This window comes from Oncorhynchus mykiss, chromosome 22, assembly GCF_057628025.1.
Source record: "Oncorhynchus mykiss isolate SJ-2025 chromosome 22, ASM5762802v1, whole genome shotgun sequence".
NCBI classification, from domain to species: Eukaryota; Metazoa; Chordata; class Actinopteri; order Salmoniformes; family Salmonidae; genus Oncorhynchus; species Oncorhynchus mykiss.
In genome coordinates, this window is record NC_143043.1 from 52,066,057 (window position 1) to 52,082,446 (window position 16,390).

At 50.1% G+C, this 16,390-nt stretch overlaps 1 protein-coding gene across 1 annotated transcript in view; it reads left to right on the forward strand.

Moving 5' to 3' along the window:
* Nucleotides 1–16,390, forward strand: part of fam124a (family with sequence similarity 124 member A) — a 58,386-nt gene that overhangs the window by 17,361 nt on the left and 24,635 nt on the right. The window lies entirely within an intron of this gene.

A 16,390-nucleotide genomic window follows, 5' to 3' on the forward strand; every position in this document is an offset into this window, starting at 1 on the left:
AATGTGGAGGTATATACAGGGGGTACCGGTACAGAGTCAATGTGGAGGCTATATACAGGGTGTACCGGTACAGAGTCAATGTGGAGGCTATATACAGGGGGTACCGGTACAGAGTCAATGTGGAGGTATATACAGGGGGTACCGGTACAGAGTCAATGTGGAGGTATATACAGGGGGTACCGGTACAGAGTCAATGTGGAGGCTACTATATACAGGGAGTACAGGTACAGAGTCAATGTGGAGGCTATATACAGGGGGTACCGGTACAGAGTCAATGTGGAGGCTATATACAGGGTGTACCGGTACAGAGTCAATGTGGAGGCTATATACAGGGGGTACCGGTACAGAGTCAATGTGGAGGCTATATACAGGGGGTACCGGTACAGAGTCAATGTGGAGGCTATATACAGGGGGTACCGGTACAGAGTCAATGTGGAGGCTATATACAGGGGGTACCGGTACAGAGTCAATGTGGAGGCTATATACAGGGGGTACCGGTACAGAGTCAATGTGGAGGCTATATACAGGGGGTACCGGTACCGAGTCAATGTGGAGGTATATACAGGGAGTACCGGTACAGAGTCAATGTGGAGGCTATATACAGGGTATTACGGTACAGAGTCAATGTGGAGGCTATATACAGGGGGTACCGGTACAGAGTCAATGTGGAGGCTATATACAGGGTGTTACGGTACAGAGTCAATGTGGAGGCTGTATACAGGGGGTACAGGTACAGAGTCAATGTGGAGGCTATATACAGGGGGTACCGGTACAGAGTCAATGTGGAGGTATATACAGGGGGTACCGGTACAGAGTCAATGTGGAGGCTATATACAGGGTGTACCGGTACAGAGTCAATGTGGAGGTATATACAGGGGGTACCGGTACAGAGTCAATGTGGAGGCTATATACAGGGGGTACCGGTACAGAGTCAATGTGGAGGTATATACAGGGGGTACCGGTACAGAGTCAATGTGGAGGCTACTATATACAGGGAGTACAGGTACAGAGTCAATGTGGAGGCTATATACAGGGGGTACCGGTACAGAGTCAATGTGGAGGCTATATACAGGGAGTACAGGTACAGAGTCAATGACTATACATAGATAATAAACAGCGAGTAGCAGCAGTATACAAAACAAATGGAGCGGGGGGGGGTCTTATGTCTTATGGCTTGTGGGTAGAAGCTGTTGAGGAGACTTTTGGACCTAGACTTGGTGCTCCGGTATCGCTTGCCGTGCGGTAGCAGAGAGAACAGTCTATGACTTGGGTGACTGGAGTCTTTGAAGATTTTTTGGGCCTTCCTCTGATACCCCTTAGAATATACGTCCTGGATGGCAGGAAACTTGGCCCCAGTGATGTACTGGACCGTACGCACTACCCTCTGTAGCGCCTTACGGTCAGATGCTGAGCAGTTGCCATACCAGGCGGTGATGCAACCGGTCAGGATGCTCTCGATGGTGCAGCTGTATAACTTTTTTGAGGATCTGGGGACCCATTGCCAAATCTTTCCAGTCTCCTGATGGGGAAACGGTGTTGTCGTGCCCTCTTCACGACTGTCTTGGTGTGTCCAATAAGGAGAGGGGACTTACAGCGCGTGGAGTGTCTCAAATAGAACCAAGTTATATTTTAACTCTCGGCTACACAGACGCTCGGTCCAGCGGTGTGGGAGAAATGATTGTATAACGTGCCCTATATGCGTACATTTATTTTGCTCGCGCAACGCAACATAACCACTGAGGTTTGCATGTAATGACCGTGTGGAACCAGCTGCTCCAGACGCTCAATCACATGACCTTTCTCCAATGCCATTGGTCACGGCAGCTGCATCGCCACTCAGCCTAGCCAACCTTTGACCTTTGTCCCCAGTGCGTGTGTGTGTGTGTGACCGGAGGCCTGTCAGCGTAATAGACGCCTTCTGACCAAAAGCGGGGGGGGATCAGTGATAAACAGCCACAGAGGTCAGAGGTCAATCTGAAACAATACAGACGCCCACCACAGACTATCCCGCAGACACACAAAGACACACACACACAAATTCGTAGACACTCACACACACACACACACACACACACACACACACATAGACAGATCGACATACACATACACACACACACACACACACACATAATTTTCACAGACACGATATGACATGTAAATGAATGTCATCATGAAGACAAACTGAAATCACAAATCTTTTCTTACAGAATGAGGCCTCTTAAAGCATTGGAATTGATGTTTCATTCAAACCAGGGAGATTGATTGCCATCTAACATGAGGAACAGGAGTCAGAGAGAGGGTCTTCTTACAAGGGCCAGCCTGTCACTAACAATGGCCAGCCTGTCACTAACAGATGGTGTCTGTCTATGGCTGTGCTTTCAAAGAGAGCCCAATTCTGATATTTTGCCACTAATAGGTATTTCGACCAATCAGATCAGATCGTTTGCCAATTCGGGCAAAATATCAGAATTGGGTTGCCTGTGTAAACGCAAAGAATCTACTGCAGGGGTGCAAACCCCCATTTCTAGAAGGCTGGCAAAATCCTTCCTGGTTTTCATTGCTCTCTGACACATAATTGTGTTGCTAAGTCTGTTTCTTCAACCAGGATAGTGTCGCCCTCAGGGACTGGTGTAGATTTAGAACCAGGATACTGATGCCCTCAGGGACTGGTGTAGATTTAGAACCAGGATACTGTCGCCCTCAGGGACTGGTGTAGATTTAGAACCAGGATACTGCTGCCCTCAGGGACTGGTGTAGATTTAGAACCAGGATACTGCTGCCCTCAGGGACTGGTGTAGATTTAGAACCAGGATACTGCTGCCCTCAGGGACTGGTGTAGATTTAGAACCAGGATACTGCCGCCCTCAGGGACTGGTGTAGATGTGGAACCAGGATACTGCCGCCCTCAGGGAGTGGTGTAGATTTAGAACCAGGACACTGCTGCCCTCAGGGACTGGTGTAGATTTAGAACCAGGATACTGCTGCCCTCAGGGACTGGTGTAGATTTAGAACCAGGACACTGCTGCCCTCAGGGACTGGTGTAGATTTAGAACCAGGATACTGCTGCCCTCAGGGACTGGTGTAGATTTAGAACCAGGATACTGCCGCCCTCAGGGACTGGTGTAGATTTAGAACCAGGATACTGCCGCCCTCAGGGACTGGTGTAGATGTGGAACCAGGAAGAACTAATGTTTTCCACTACAGGTATATCAACCCAAGTCACTTCTCTGTCCTGACATCAGACATATTAGTGGTTCATGCATTGTGTTGTTATAAGTTTAGATTTATAGGTTGAGTGGAAGCCTAGTGTTTGATTTACAACTCCCAAGTCACCACACACACACGCACACACACACACACACACACACGTGCACACGTGCACACACACACTCGCGCACACACACGTGCGCAAACACACACACGAACACACACACGCACACACATGCACACACACACACACACGCAAACACATACACACACACACACACATAAACACACGTAGGCAGACTTGCTATGGGGAAAGATAGACTGGAGCCCTTTTGGACTTAATGTGAAGTGAAATAGTATTTTCAAAGCAGCTGTAATAAGGGGCAGGTCTATAAGGGGCAGGTCTATAAGGGACAGGTCTATAAGGGGCAGGTCTACAGCTGTAATAAGGGGCAGGTCTATAAGGGGCAGGTCTACAGCTGTAATAAGGGGCAGGTCTATAAGGGGCAGGTCTACAGCTGTAATAAGAGGCAGGTCTATAAGGGGCAGGTCTACAGCTGTAATAAGGGGCAGGTCTATAAGGGGCAGGTCTACAGCTGTAATAAGGGGCAGGTCTATAAGGGGCAGGTCTACAGCTGTAATAAGGGGCAGGTCTATAAGGGGCAGGTCTACAGCTGTAATAAGGGGCAGGTCTATAAGGGCAGGTCTACAGCTGTAATAAGGGGCAGGTCTATAAGGGGCAGGTCTACAGCTGTAATAAGGGGCAGGTCTACAGCTGTAATAAGGGGCAGGTCTATAGCTGTAATAAGGGGCAGGTCTATAAGGGGCAGGTCTATAGCTGTAATAAGGGGCAGGTCTACAGCTGTAATAGGGGCAGGTCTAAGGCTGTAATAAGGGGCGGGTGTACAGCTGTAATAAGGGGCAGGTCTACAGCTGTAATAAGGGGCAGGTCTACAGCTGTAATAAGGGGCAGGTCTACAGCTGTAATAAGGGGCAGGTCTACAGCTGTAATAAGGGGCAGGTCTATAAGGGGCAGGTCTACAGCTGTAATAAGGGGCAGGTCTACAGCTGTAATAAGGGGCAGGTCTATAGCTGTAATAAGGGGCAGGTCTGCAGCTGTAATAAGGGGCAGATCTACAGCTGTAATAAGGGGCAGGTCTACAGCTGTAACAGGGGCAGGTCTAAGGCTGTAATAAGGGGCAGGTGTACAGCTGTAATAAGGGGCAGGTCTACAGCTGTAATAAGGGGCAGGTCTACAGCTGTAATAGGGGCAGGTCTACAGCTGTAATAACGGGCAGGTCTATAAGGGGCAGGTCTACAGCTGTAATAAGGGGCAGGTCTACAGCTGTAATAAGGGGCAGGTCTATAGCTGTAATAAGGGGCAGGTCTGCAGCTATAATAAGGGGCAGGTCTACAGCTGTAATAAGGGGCAGGTCTACAGCTGTAATAAGGGGCAGGTCTACAGCTGTAATAAGGGGCAGGTGTACAGCTGTAATAAGGGGCAGTTCTATAAGGGGCAGGTCTATAGCTGTAATAAGGGCAGGTCTACAGCTGTAATAGGGGGCAGGTCTACAGCTGTAATAAGGGGCAGGTCTACAGCTGTAATAAGGGGCAGGTCTATAAGGGGCAGGTCTATAGCTGTAATAAGGGGCAGGTCTATAAGGGGCAGGTCTATAGCTGTAATAAGGGGCAGGTCTATAAGGGGCAGGTCTACAGCTGTAATAAGGGGCAGGTCTATAGCTGTAATAAGTGGCAGGTCTATAAGGGGCAGGTCTATAGCTGTAATAAGGGGCAGGTCTATAAGGGGCAGGTCTACAGCTGTAATAAGGGGCAGGTGTACAGCTGTAATAAGGGGCAGGTCTATAAGGGGCAGGTCTATAGCTGTAATAAGGGCAGGTCTACAGCTGTAATAGGGGGCAGGTCTACAGCTGTAATAAAGGGCAGGTCTACAGCTGTAATAAGGGGCAGGTCTATAAGGGGCAGGTCTATAGCTGTAATAAGGGGCAGGTCTATAAGGGGCAGGTCTATAGCTGTAATAAGGGGCAGGTCTATAAGGGGCAGGTCTACAGCTGTAATAAGGGGCAGGTCTACAGCTGTAATAAGGGGCAGGTCTATAGCTGTAATAAGGGGCAGGTCTATAAGGGGCAGGTCTATAGCTGTAATAAGGGGCAGGTCTATAAGGGGCAGGTCTACAGCTGTAATAAGGGGCAGGTGTACAGCTGTAATAAGGGGCAGGTCTACAGCTGTAATAAGGGTCAGGTCTACAGCTGTAATAAGGGGCAGGTCTACAGCTGTAATAAGGGGCAGGTCTATAAGGGGCAGGTCTATAGCTGTAATAAGGGGCAGGTCTACAGCTGTAATAGGGGCAGGTCTACAGCTGTAATAAGGGGCAGGTCTATAAGGGGCAGGTCTATAGCTGTAATAAGGGGCAGGTCTATAAGGGGCAGGTCTACAGCTGTAATAAGGGGCAGGTGTACAGCTGTAATAAGGGGCAGGTCTACAGCTGTAATAAGGGTCAGGTCTACAGCTGTAATAAGGGGCAGGTCTACAGCTGTAATAAGGGGCAGGTTTACCTATGAAGTAACGTAGCATAATATAGCATGTCAATAGTTAACCTACCACTAATGCTGCCACCCACCTGTATACTGCCTCTCTTGTCCCAAATTACATTATATGTTAGAAGTGCATGGAGTCCAAACAGGAAATGGAATGTTCCACTAATTGGGGAGTTAAGGGGAGCATTGATTTCCTTAAATCTTTTGATGAAAGATACTCCCCCTGACCTTGGACCAGTCCGTATCTATCTGCTAACAGCGCAGTTAATATCATGGTTTAGGCTCGGGCTGACTTGGGATCAGTGACGGAGGGCCACTGTCGTGATTGGACACATGTGCCTTTTTAAAACGCTGGCAGTGAGGGAATCACTAGATACATAAAACAATGTGTGATAATGTCAGAACAGCCTCAGTCAACAAAGTCATGTTAAATTCCACCTGATGGAACCACAGCAACCCGTAACAGTCAACCCCCCCCCCCCCCACCACCACCACACACACACACACACACACACACACACACACACACACACACACTCAATGCATCAAATATAATCTCCTTAGATTGGAAGGGACATTTTAAACCCCATCAAGGCACTTTGCATTAAGTGTTACCAAATGTGTCATTTCTAAAGAGGCGTGTAAGCAGAAGGGCGTGGTCCCTACTGAATGTGCTGCTGTCGACTGTTTCTTAATGGGTTGACTGAAACGGTACTCTGTTGTCGTCACTCTGGCAGTTAATAAGACTATGAGAAGACAGAGCTATTCATGGATCTTTACTACAGAGAGAGAGCGAGAGAGAGAGAGAGAGCAAGGGCTAGAGAGAGAGAGAGAGAGAGAGCAAGGGCTAGAGAGAGAGAGCAAGGGCTAGAGAGAGAGAGAGAGAGAGAGAGAGAGAGCAAGGGATATATAGAGAGAGAGAGAGACAGAGAGTCAGAGAGACAGAGAGAGAAAGGGATAGAGAGAGAGAGAGACAGAGACAGACAGACAGAGAGAGAGAGTGTTACCAATAGGGACACCATGTTACTTCTCTCATCTCTCAGCCTGGCCTTCACCTGTTTATCCCCCATAATCCTGGTGTCCTCGTCCAAGTTGAACTGTAAAAGAGCAGCTCTAGTAGCCTGATGCATTCGCCCTGCATGTGTTTAGTGGGTACCTGTTCTACCCATTATATCAGGTTCTCTCACCATGCAGTTATTCCTTAAGATCCAGAACAGTCATTCTGATTTCCATGTAAAATTGCCTTTTGAGCAACTTAAACATCACCCATTATATGTTTTCCTGATAAAAATGCTTAACATTTGCAATAAATGTATTTTATAGACTGAGTGGGCAGAGACCTACTAGACTGAGTGGGCAGAGACCTACTAGACTGAGTGGGCAGAGACCTACTAGACTGAGTGGGCAGAGACCTACTAGACTGAGTGGGCAGAGACCTACTAAACTGAGTGGACGTGGACGGGGACCTAGTAGACTGAGTGGGCAGAGACCTACTCGACTGAGTGGACGTGGACGGGGACCTAGTAGACTGAGTGGGCAGAGACCTACTCGACTGAGTGGACGTGGACGGGGACCTAGTAGACTGAGTGGGCAGAGACCTACTCGACTGAGTGGACGTGGACGGGGACCTAGTAGACTGAGTGGGCAGAGACCTACTAGACTGAGTGGGCAGAGACCTACTAGACTGAGTGGGCAGAGACCTACTAGACTGAGTGGGCAGAGACCTACTAGACTGAGTGGGCAGAGACCTACTAAACTGAGTGGACGTGGACGGGGACCTAGTAGACTGAGTGGGCAGAGACCTACTCGACTGAGTGGACGTGGACGGGGACCTAGTAGACTGAGTGGGCAGAGACCTACTCGACTGAGTGGACGTGGACGGGGACCTAGTAGACTGAGTGGGCAGAGACCTACTCGACTGAGTGGACGTGGACGGGGACCTAGTAGACTGAGTGGGCAGAGACCTACTAGACTGAGTGGGCAGAGACCTACTAGACTGAGTGGGCAGAGACCTACTAGACTGAGTGGGCAGAGACCTACTAGACTGAGTGGGCAGAGACCTACTAAACTGAGTGGACGTGGACGGGGACCTAGTAGACTGAGTGGGCAGAGACCTACTCGACTGAGTGGACGTGGACGGGGACCTAGTAGACTGAGTGGGCAGAGACCTACTCGACTGAGTGGACGTGGACGGGGACCTAGTAGACTGAGTGGGCAGAGACCTACTCGACTGAGTGGACGTGGACGGGGACCTAGTAGACTGAGTGGGCAGAGACCTACTAGACTGAGTGGGCAGAGACCTACTAGACTGAGTGGGCAGAGACCTACTAGACTGAGTGGGCAGAGACCTACTAGACTGAGTGGGCAGAGACCTACTAAACTGAGTGGACGTGGACGGGGACCTAGTAGACTGAGTGGGCAGAGACCTACTCGACTGAGTGGGCAGAGACCTACTAGACTGAGTGGGCAGAGACCTACTAGACTGAGTGGGCAGAGACCTACTAGACTGAGTGGGCAGAGACCTACTAGACTGAGTGGGCAGAGACCTACTAAACTGAGTGGACGTGGACGGGGACCTAGTAGACTGAGTGGGCAGAGACCTACTCGACTGAGTGGACGTGGACGGGGACCTAGTAGACTGAGTGGGCAGAGACCTACTCGACTGAGTGGACGTGGACGGGGACCTAGTAGACTGAGTGGGCGGGGAGCTAGTAGACTGAGTGGGCGGGGACCTAGTAGACTGAGTGGGTGGAGAGCTAGTAGACTGAGTGGGCGGGGACCTAGTAGACTGAGTGGGTGGGGACCTAGTAGACTGAGTGGGCAGAGACCTACTCGACTGAGTGGACGTGGACGGGGAGCTAGTAGACTGAGTGGGCGGGGACCTAGTAGACTGAGTGGGTGGAGAGCTAGTAGACTGAGTGGGCGGGGACCTAGTAGACTGAGTGGGTGGAGAGCTAGTAGACTGAGTGGGCGGGGACCTAGTAGACTGAGTGGGTGGAGAGCTAGTAGACTGAGTGGGCGGGGACCTAGTAGACTGAGTAGGTGGAGAGCTAGTAGACTGAGTGGGCGGGGACCTAGTAGACTGAGTGGGCGGGGAGCTGAGTGGGCAGGGACCTAGTAGACTGAGTGGGTGGAGAGCTAGTAGACTGAGTGGGTGGAGAGCTAGTAGACTGACTGGGTGGAGAGCTAGTAGACTGAGTGGGTGGAGAGCTAGTAGACTGAGTGGGTGTAGAGCTAGTAGACTGAGTGGGTGTAGAGCTAGTAGACTGAGTGGGCGGGGACCTAGTAGACTGAGTGGGCGGGGACCTAGTAGACTGAGTGGGTGGAGAGCTAGTAGACTGAGTGGGTGGAGAGCTAGTAGACTGAGTGGGTGTAGAGCTAGTAGACTGAGTGGGTGTAGAGCTAGTAGACTGAGTGGGTGGAGAGCTAGTAGACTGAGTGGGTGGAGAGCTAGTAGACTGAGTGGGTGGAGAGCTAGTAGACTGAGTGGGTGTAGAGCTAGTATACTGAGTTGGTGGAGAGCTAGTAGACTGAGTGGGTGGAGAGCTAGTAGACTGACTGGGTGGAGAGCTAGTAGACTGAGTGGGTGGAGACCTAGTAGACTGAGTGGGTGGAGAGCTAGTAGACTGAGTGGGTGGAGAGCTAGTAGACTGAGTGGGTGGAGACCTAGTAGACTGAGTGGGTGGGGACCTAGTAGACTGAGTCGGTGGGGACCTAGTAGACTGAGTGGGCGGGGACCTAGTAGACTGAGTGGGTGGGGACCTAGTAGACTGAGTGGGTGAGGACCTAGTAGACTGAGTGGGTGAGGACCTAGTAGACTGAGTGGGTGGGGACCTAGTAGACTGAGTGGGCGGGGACCTAGTAGACTGAGTGGGCGGGGACCTAGTAGACCGAGTGGGCGGGGACCTAGTAGACCGAGTGGGCGGGGACCTAGTAGACCGAGTGGGCGGGGACCTAGTAGACCGAGTGGGCGGGGACCTAGTAGACCGAGTCGGCGGGGACCTAGTAGACTGAGTGGGCGGGGACCTAGTAGACCGAGTGGGCGGGGACCTAGTAGACTGAGTGGGTGGAGACCTAGTAGACTGAGTGGGCGGGGACCTAGTAGACCGAGTGGGCGGGGACCTAGTAGACCGAGTGGGCGGGGACCTAGTAGACTGAGTGGGCGGGGACCTAGTAGACTGAGTGTGTGGGGACCTAGTAGACTGAGTGGGTGGAGAGCTAGTAGACTGAGTGGGTGGAGAGCTAGTAGACTGAGTGGGTGGAGAGCTAGTAGACTGAGTGGGCGGGGACCTAGTAGACCGAGTCGGCGGGGACCTAGTAGACCGAGTGGGCGGGGACCTAGTAGACCGAGTGGGCGGGGACCTAGTAGACTGAGTGGGCGGGGACCTAGTAGACTGAGTGTGTGGGGAGCTAGTAGACTGAGTGTGTGGAGAGCTAGTAAACTGAGTGTGTGGGGACCTAGTAGACTGAGTGGACAGAGAGCTAGTAGACTGAGTGTGTGGGGACCTAGTAGACTGAGTGTGTGGGGACCTAGTAGACTGAGTGGGCGGGGACCTAGTAGACTGAGTGGGCGGGGACCTAGTAGACTGAGTGTGTGGGGAGCTTTATGATCAAACCTTTATCAATGTAGGAAGCAACAGTCTTCTTCTTTGATCTGGTTTCATCTAAACATTGTGGAAACATGATTTTGATTGTTCAGGACCCTATTCAACCAAACCAGTAAGCTGTATCATAGAGCGCTGGGCATCAGTTATAGTGATGGCGTATCAATGTTGGAACCCGGGGTTAAAAACAACAGAACGCCCCCCCCCCCCCTCAGTTGTTTTTCCTTCCATCCATTCAGGGCAGCCAGCCGGACAGATCTCTCCTGATGCACAACACACACACACACACATGCACACACGCACACACACACAGGCCCTAGTTTAATTAACAGTACTAATCGCAGTCATCTGTGTAAAGTCAAATGTGAGCATTACTGTTTAGTTTGTGTGAAGGCTCTGCAGCGATAATAATCACACGTGTTGCTGGTTAAATGTAGAGACGACGAGACTGTGTGTGTGTGTGTGTGTCTGAGTGTGTATAGGGGAGGGGAGGGGAGGGGAGGGGAGGGGGAGGGGCAAGTGTGTAGGCTATGATAAAGTGTGTGTTTGTATGTGTGTGCGTACATGAGTTTGTGACTCAGAATGACTGTGAGTGTGAGTCGTCTCTGTTCAGGTACGTTAGTTCTAATCAGAACGTGAGCACAGTGACAGAGTCACATCGGGTCGGCAGGTAGCCTCACGGTTGATTGTTGGGTCGGTAACCGAAAGGTCACTGGTTCAAATCCCCGAGCTGATTAGGTGAAAAATCCATAGATGTGCCCTTGAGCAAGGCACCCTAATTGCTCCTTTATTTAACTAGGCAAGTCAGTTAAGAACACATTGTTATTTTCAATGACGGCCTAGGAACAGTGGGTTAACTGCCTTGTTCAGGGGCAGAACGACAGATTTTTACCTTGTCAGCTCGGGGGATTCAATCTTGCAACTTTTCTGTTGCTAGTCCAACACTCTAACCACTAGGCTACCTGCCGCCCCGATGTATGTGACTCTGGATAAGAGCCTCTGCTGAATGTAATAGTGTTGTGAGCTGTGAGAGCAGATTAAAGGTTTAGTGTCACACTAGTGACTAGAGAGCTTTATAACACCATGCTCTTGTCTCCCAACAGGACAGGAGCAGCTCTCCCTCCCTTGGCTTAGTTAAACTGGAATTAATTAGTCTCAAAGCTAGAGAGAGGGGGGGTCAGAGGTTAAAACACTGAGGCTAATAAGAGCAGCTGAGAGAGAGAGAGAGAGAGAGAGAGAGAGAGAGAGAGAGAAACAGAGAGAGAGAGAGAAACCGAGAGAGACAGAGAGAGAGAGAAACAGAGAGAGAGAGAAACAGAGAGAGAGAGAGAGAGAAACACTGAAGAGAGAGAGAGAGAGAAAGCCCATTGAATTGCTTTGAGAGAGAGAGAGAGAGAGAGAGACTAAAACACTGAAGACCCAAACTTAAGGAAAGCTTTGACTATGTACAGACTCAGTGAGCATAGGCAGTAGACAGACATGGCTCTCAAGAGAAGACAGGCTATGTGCACACTGCCCCCAAAATGAGGTCGAGCCTGAGCTGCACTTCCTAACCTCCTGCCAAATGTATGACCATATTAGAGACACACATTTCCCTCAGATTACACAGATCCACAAAGAATTAGAAAACAAATCCAATTTGGATAAACTCCCATATCTACTGGGTGAAATTCCACAGTGTGCCATCACAGCAGCAAGATTTGTGACCTGTTGCCACGAGAAAAGGTCAACCAGTGAAGAACAAACACCAATGTAAATACAACCCATATTTATGTTCATTTATTTTCCGTTGTGTTCTTTAACCATTGGTACATTGTTACAACACTTTATATATATATAATATGACATTTGTAATGTCTTTATTCTTTTGGAACTTCTGTGAGTGTAATGTTTACTGTTCATTTTGTGGTTTATTTCACTTTTGTATATTATCTACCTCACTTGCTTTGGCAATGTTAACACATGGTTCCTATGCCAATAAAGCCCCTTGAATTGAGAGGGAGAGAGAGACTGAGGGAGAGAGAAAAAGAGAGAGAAAGGCTAATACGAGCAGTTTGGTGTCAGAGAGAGAGAGGTTACAGATTGAGGTTGATCAGAGCAGGTAACTGTTGAACTGTGTGTTCTTCCCTATATGTGTCTCTGGGCTCTGACCCAGCCTGGTGTCTCTGTGCTCTGACCCCCCTGGTGTCTCTGGGCTCTGATCCAGCCTGGTGTCTCTGTGCTCTGACCCAGCCTGGTGTCTCTGTGCTCTGACCCAGCCTGTTTTCTCTGGGCATCTGACCGAGCCTGGTGTCTCTGGGCTCTGATCCAGCCTGGTGTCTCTGTGCTCTGATCCAGCCTGGTGTCTCTGTGCATCTGACCCAGCCTGGTGTCTCTGTGCTCTGACCCAGTCTGGTGTCTCTGTGCTCTGACCCAGCCTGGTGTCTCTGTGCTCTGACCCAGCCTGGTGTCTTTGTGCTCTGACCCAGCCTGGTGTCTCTGTGCTCTGACCCAGTCTGGTGTCTCTGTGCTCTGACCCAGCCTGGTGTCTCTGTGCTCTGACCCAGCCTGGTGTCTCTGTGCTCTGACCCAGCCTGGTGTCTCTGGACTCTGACCCAGCCTGGTGTCTCTGGGCTCTGATCCAGCCTGGTGTCTCTGGGCTCTGACCCAGCCTGGTGTCTCTGTGCTCTGACCCAGCCTGGTGTCTCTGGGCATCTGACCCAGCCCACAGGTGTCTCTGTGCTCTATCCAGTCTGGTGTGTCTGTCTGTCCTGTCACTTTATCCCCCTTGATTTGGACTTGACTCCTGTCTTCTACTCTACTTACCTTAATGAGACTCATGAAGACACTTTGCTGCGGTCTCTCTACTCATCTATGAACATTTGAACATATTGGCCATGTACTCTTATAATCTCCACCTGGCACAGCCAGAAGAGGACTGGCCACCCCACATAGCCTGGTTCCTCTCTAGGTTTATAATCTCCACCTGGCACAGCCAGAAGAGGACTGGCCACCCCACATAGCCTGGTTCCTCTCTAGGTTTATAATCTCCACCCGGCACAGCCAGAAGAGGACTGGCCACCCCACATAGCCTGGTTCCTCTCTAGGTTTATAATCTCCACCTGGCACAGCCAGAAGAGGACTGGCCACCCCACATAGCCTGGTTCCTCTCTAGGTTTATAATCTCCACCCGGCACAGCCAGAAGAGGACTGGCCACCCCACATAGCCTGGTTCCTCTCTAGGTTTATAATCTCCACCCGGCACAGCCAGAAGAGGACTGGCCACCCCTCATAGCCTGGTTCCTCTCTAGGTTTATAATCTCCAACCGGCACAGCCAGAAGAGGACTGGCCACCCCTCATAGCCTGGTTCCTCTCTAGGTTTATAATCTCCACCCGGCACAGCCAGAAGAGGACTGGCCACCCCTCATAGCCTGGTTCCTCTCTAGGTTTATAATCTCCACCCGGCACAGCCAGAAGAGGACTGGCCACCCCACATAGCCTGGTTCCTCTCTAGGTTTATAATCTCCACCCGGCACAGCCAGAAGAGGACTGGCCACCCCTCATAGCCTGGTTCCTCTCTAGGTTTATAATCTCCAACCGGCACAGCCAGAAGAGGACTGGCCACCCCTCATAGCCTGGTTCCTCTCTAGGTTTATAATCTCCACCCGGCACAGCCAGAAGAGGACTGGCCACCCCTCATAGCCTGGTTCCTCTCTAGGTTTATAATCTCCACCCGGCTCAGCCAGAAGAGGACTGGCCACCCCTCATAGCCTGGTTCCTCTCTAGGTTTTGGCCTTTCTAGGGAGTTTTTCCTAGCCACCGTGCTTCTACACCTGCATTGCTTGCTGTTTGGGGTTTTTAGGCTGGGTTTCTGTACAGCACTTTGCGATATCAGCTGATGTAAGAAGGGCTTTATAAATACATTTGATTGATAGTGGACAGTGTCATTGAGAGTAGCCATCGTACAGTATTGTTGTCTGTGAAAGGCCATGGATCAGCAGTACCTTGTAATGTAATCTGAATGTTGCTAGATGCTTTGTTAGTCAACCGATCAGGAACTGAACTTTCTGAGAGGGTCTCCTGTCTAGCACTGGCAATGCCCAAACACCTGCATGTGCCAACTTACACACACACACACACACACACACTCTCTTTTTTCCGACATCCGTACGCACTCACGCGCACACACACCCACACAAAGTCTTCTCTCTGGTTTGATGTGATAAGGGCAGGGAAAATGCTGTGAGCCGGTTCCCTCGGCCTCATGTGCCCTCAACCTTACCGGACAAATAAACTGGGACGAGCCCCCCGGGGCAGAGAGATAGATGGAGGGAGAGGGATAGAAGAAAAGAGAGAGGGAGAGAGGAAAATAGAAAGGGAGAGAGGAAAAGAGAGAGAGAAGAGAGGGAGAGAGGAAAAGAGAGAGAGAAGAGAGGGAGAGAAGAGAGAGGGAGAGAGGAAAGGAGAGAGAGAAGAGAGAGGAAAAGAGAGAGAGAAGAGAGAGGAAAAGAGAGAGAGAAGAGAGAGGGAGAGAGGAAAGGAGAGAGAGAAGAGAGAGGAAAAGAGAGAGAGAACAGAGAGGGAGAGAGGAAAGGAGAGAGAGAAGAGAGAGGAAAAGAGAGAGAGAAGAGAGAGGGAGAGAGGAAAGGAGAGAGAGAAGAGAGAGGAAAAGAGAGAGAGAAGAGAGAGGAAAAGAGAGAGAGAACAGAGAGGGAGAGAGGAAAGGAGAGAGAAGAGAGAGGAAAAGAGAGAGAGAAGAGAGAGGAAAAGAGAGAGAGAACAGAGAGGGAGAGAGGAAAGGAGAGAGAGAAGAGAGAGGAAAAGAGAGAGAGAAGAGAGAGGGAGAGAGGAAAAGAGAGAGAGAAGAGAGAGGAAAAGAGAGAGAGAACAGAGAGGGAGAGAGGAAAAGAGAGAGAGAAGAGAGAGGAAAGGAGAGAGAGAAGAGAGAGAAGAGAGAGGAAAAGAGAGAGAGAAGAGAGAGGAAAAGAGAGAGAGAACAGAGAGGGAGAGAGGAAAAGAAAGAGAGAGGAGCTCAACATTACCTCTTTCTTTATAACATTCATTGTCTTAGCATTGAGGGAACCTTTTAAAACATTGAACAGAAACGTTAATCAAAACATTGAACAGGACCGTTATACAACACAGACCAGGATACGTCTCTGACCTGTTCACTGGACGTGCTACCTTGTCCCGGACTTGCTGTTTTTGACTCTCCCTCTCTCTCTCTCTCTCTCTCTCTCTCTCTCTCTCTCTGTATCTCTCTCTCTCTCTCTGTCTCTGTCTCTGTCTCTGTCTGTCTCTCTCTCTCTCTCTCTCTGTCTCTCTCTCTGTCTCTCTCTCTCTCTCTGTCTCTCTCTCTGTCTCTCTCTCTCTGTCTCTGTCTCTGTCTCTCTCTCTCTCTCTCTCTCTCTCCCTATCTCTCTCTCTCTCTCTCTCTCTCTCTGTGTCTGTCTCTCTCTCTCTGTCTCTCTCTCTGTCTCTCTCTCTTTCTCTCTCTCTGTCTCTCTCTCTCTCTGTCTCTCTCTCTCTCTCTGTCTCTCTCTCTCTCTGTCTCGCTCTCATTCTCTACAACACCTGCTGTCTCGACCTCTGAATGCTCGGCTATAAAAGGCCAACAGACATTTACCCCTGAGGTGCTGACCTGTTGCACGCTCTACAACCACTGTGATTATTATTATTTGACCCTGCTGGTCATCTATGATGAACATCTTGAAGAACGATCTGGCCTTTATACAAGACACATTTCTCTAGTTAAAAGACATCAGATATCACAGGCTACGTACACAGCCTCAGTTCTTCAAGGGGGAATCTAGAAATGTGTCGAAAGTGTTCCACAGTACTCCAATGCTTCCCACAAGTTGTGTCAAGTTGGCTGAATGTTCTTTGATACACACAGGGAAAGGGATGAGAGTGAAAAACCCAAAGGCCCATTCACCCTCTGAATGGCAGACAAACACAATCTATGTCTCTATTGTCTGAATGCTTCATAATGCTCCTGAGTCTTCTGCTCTTCCTCTACACTGATTGATATTTGGATTTACCAA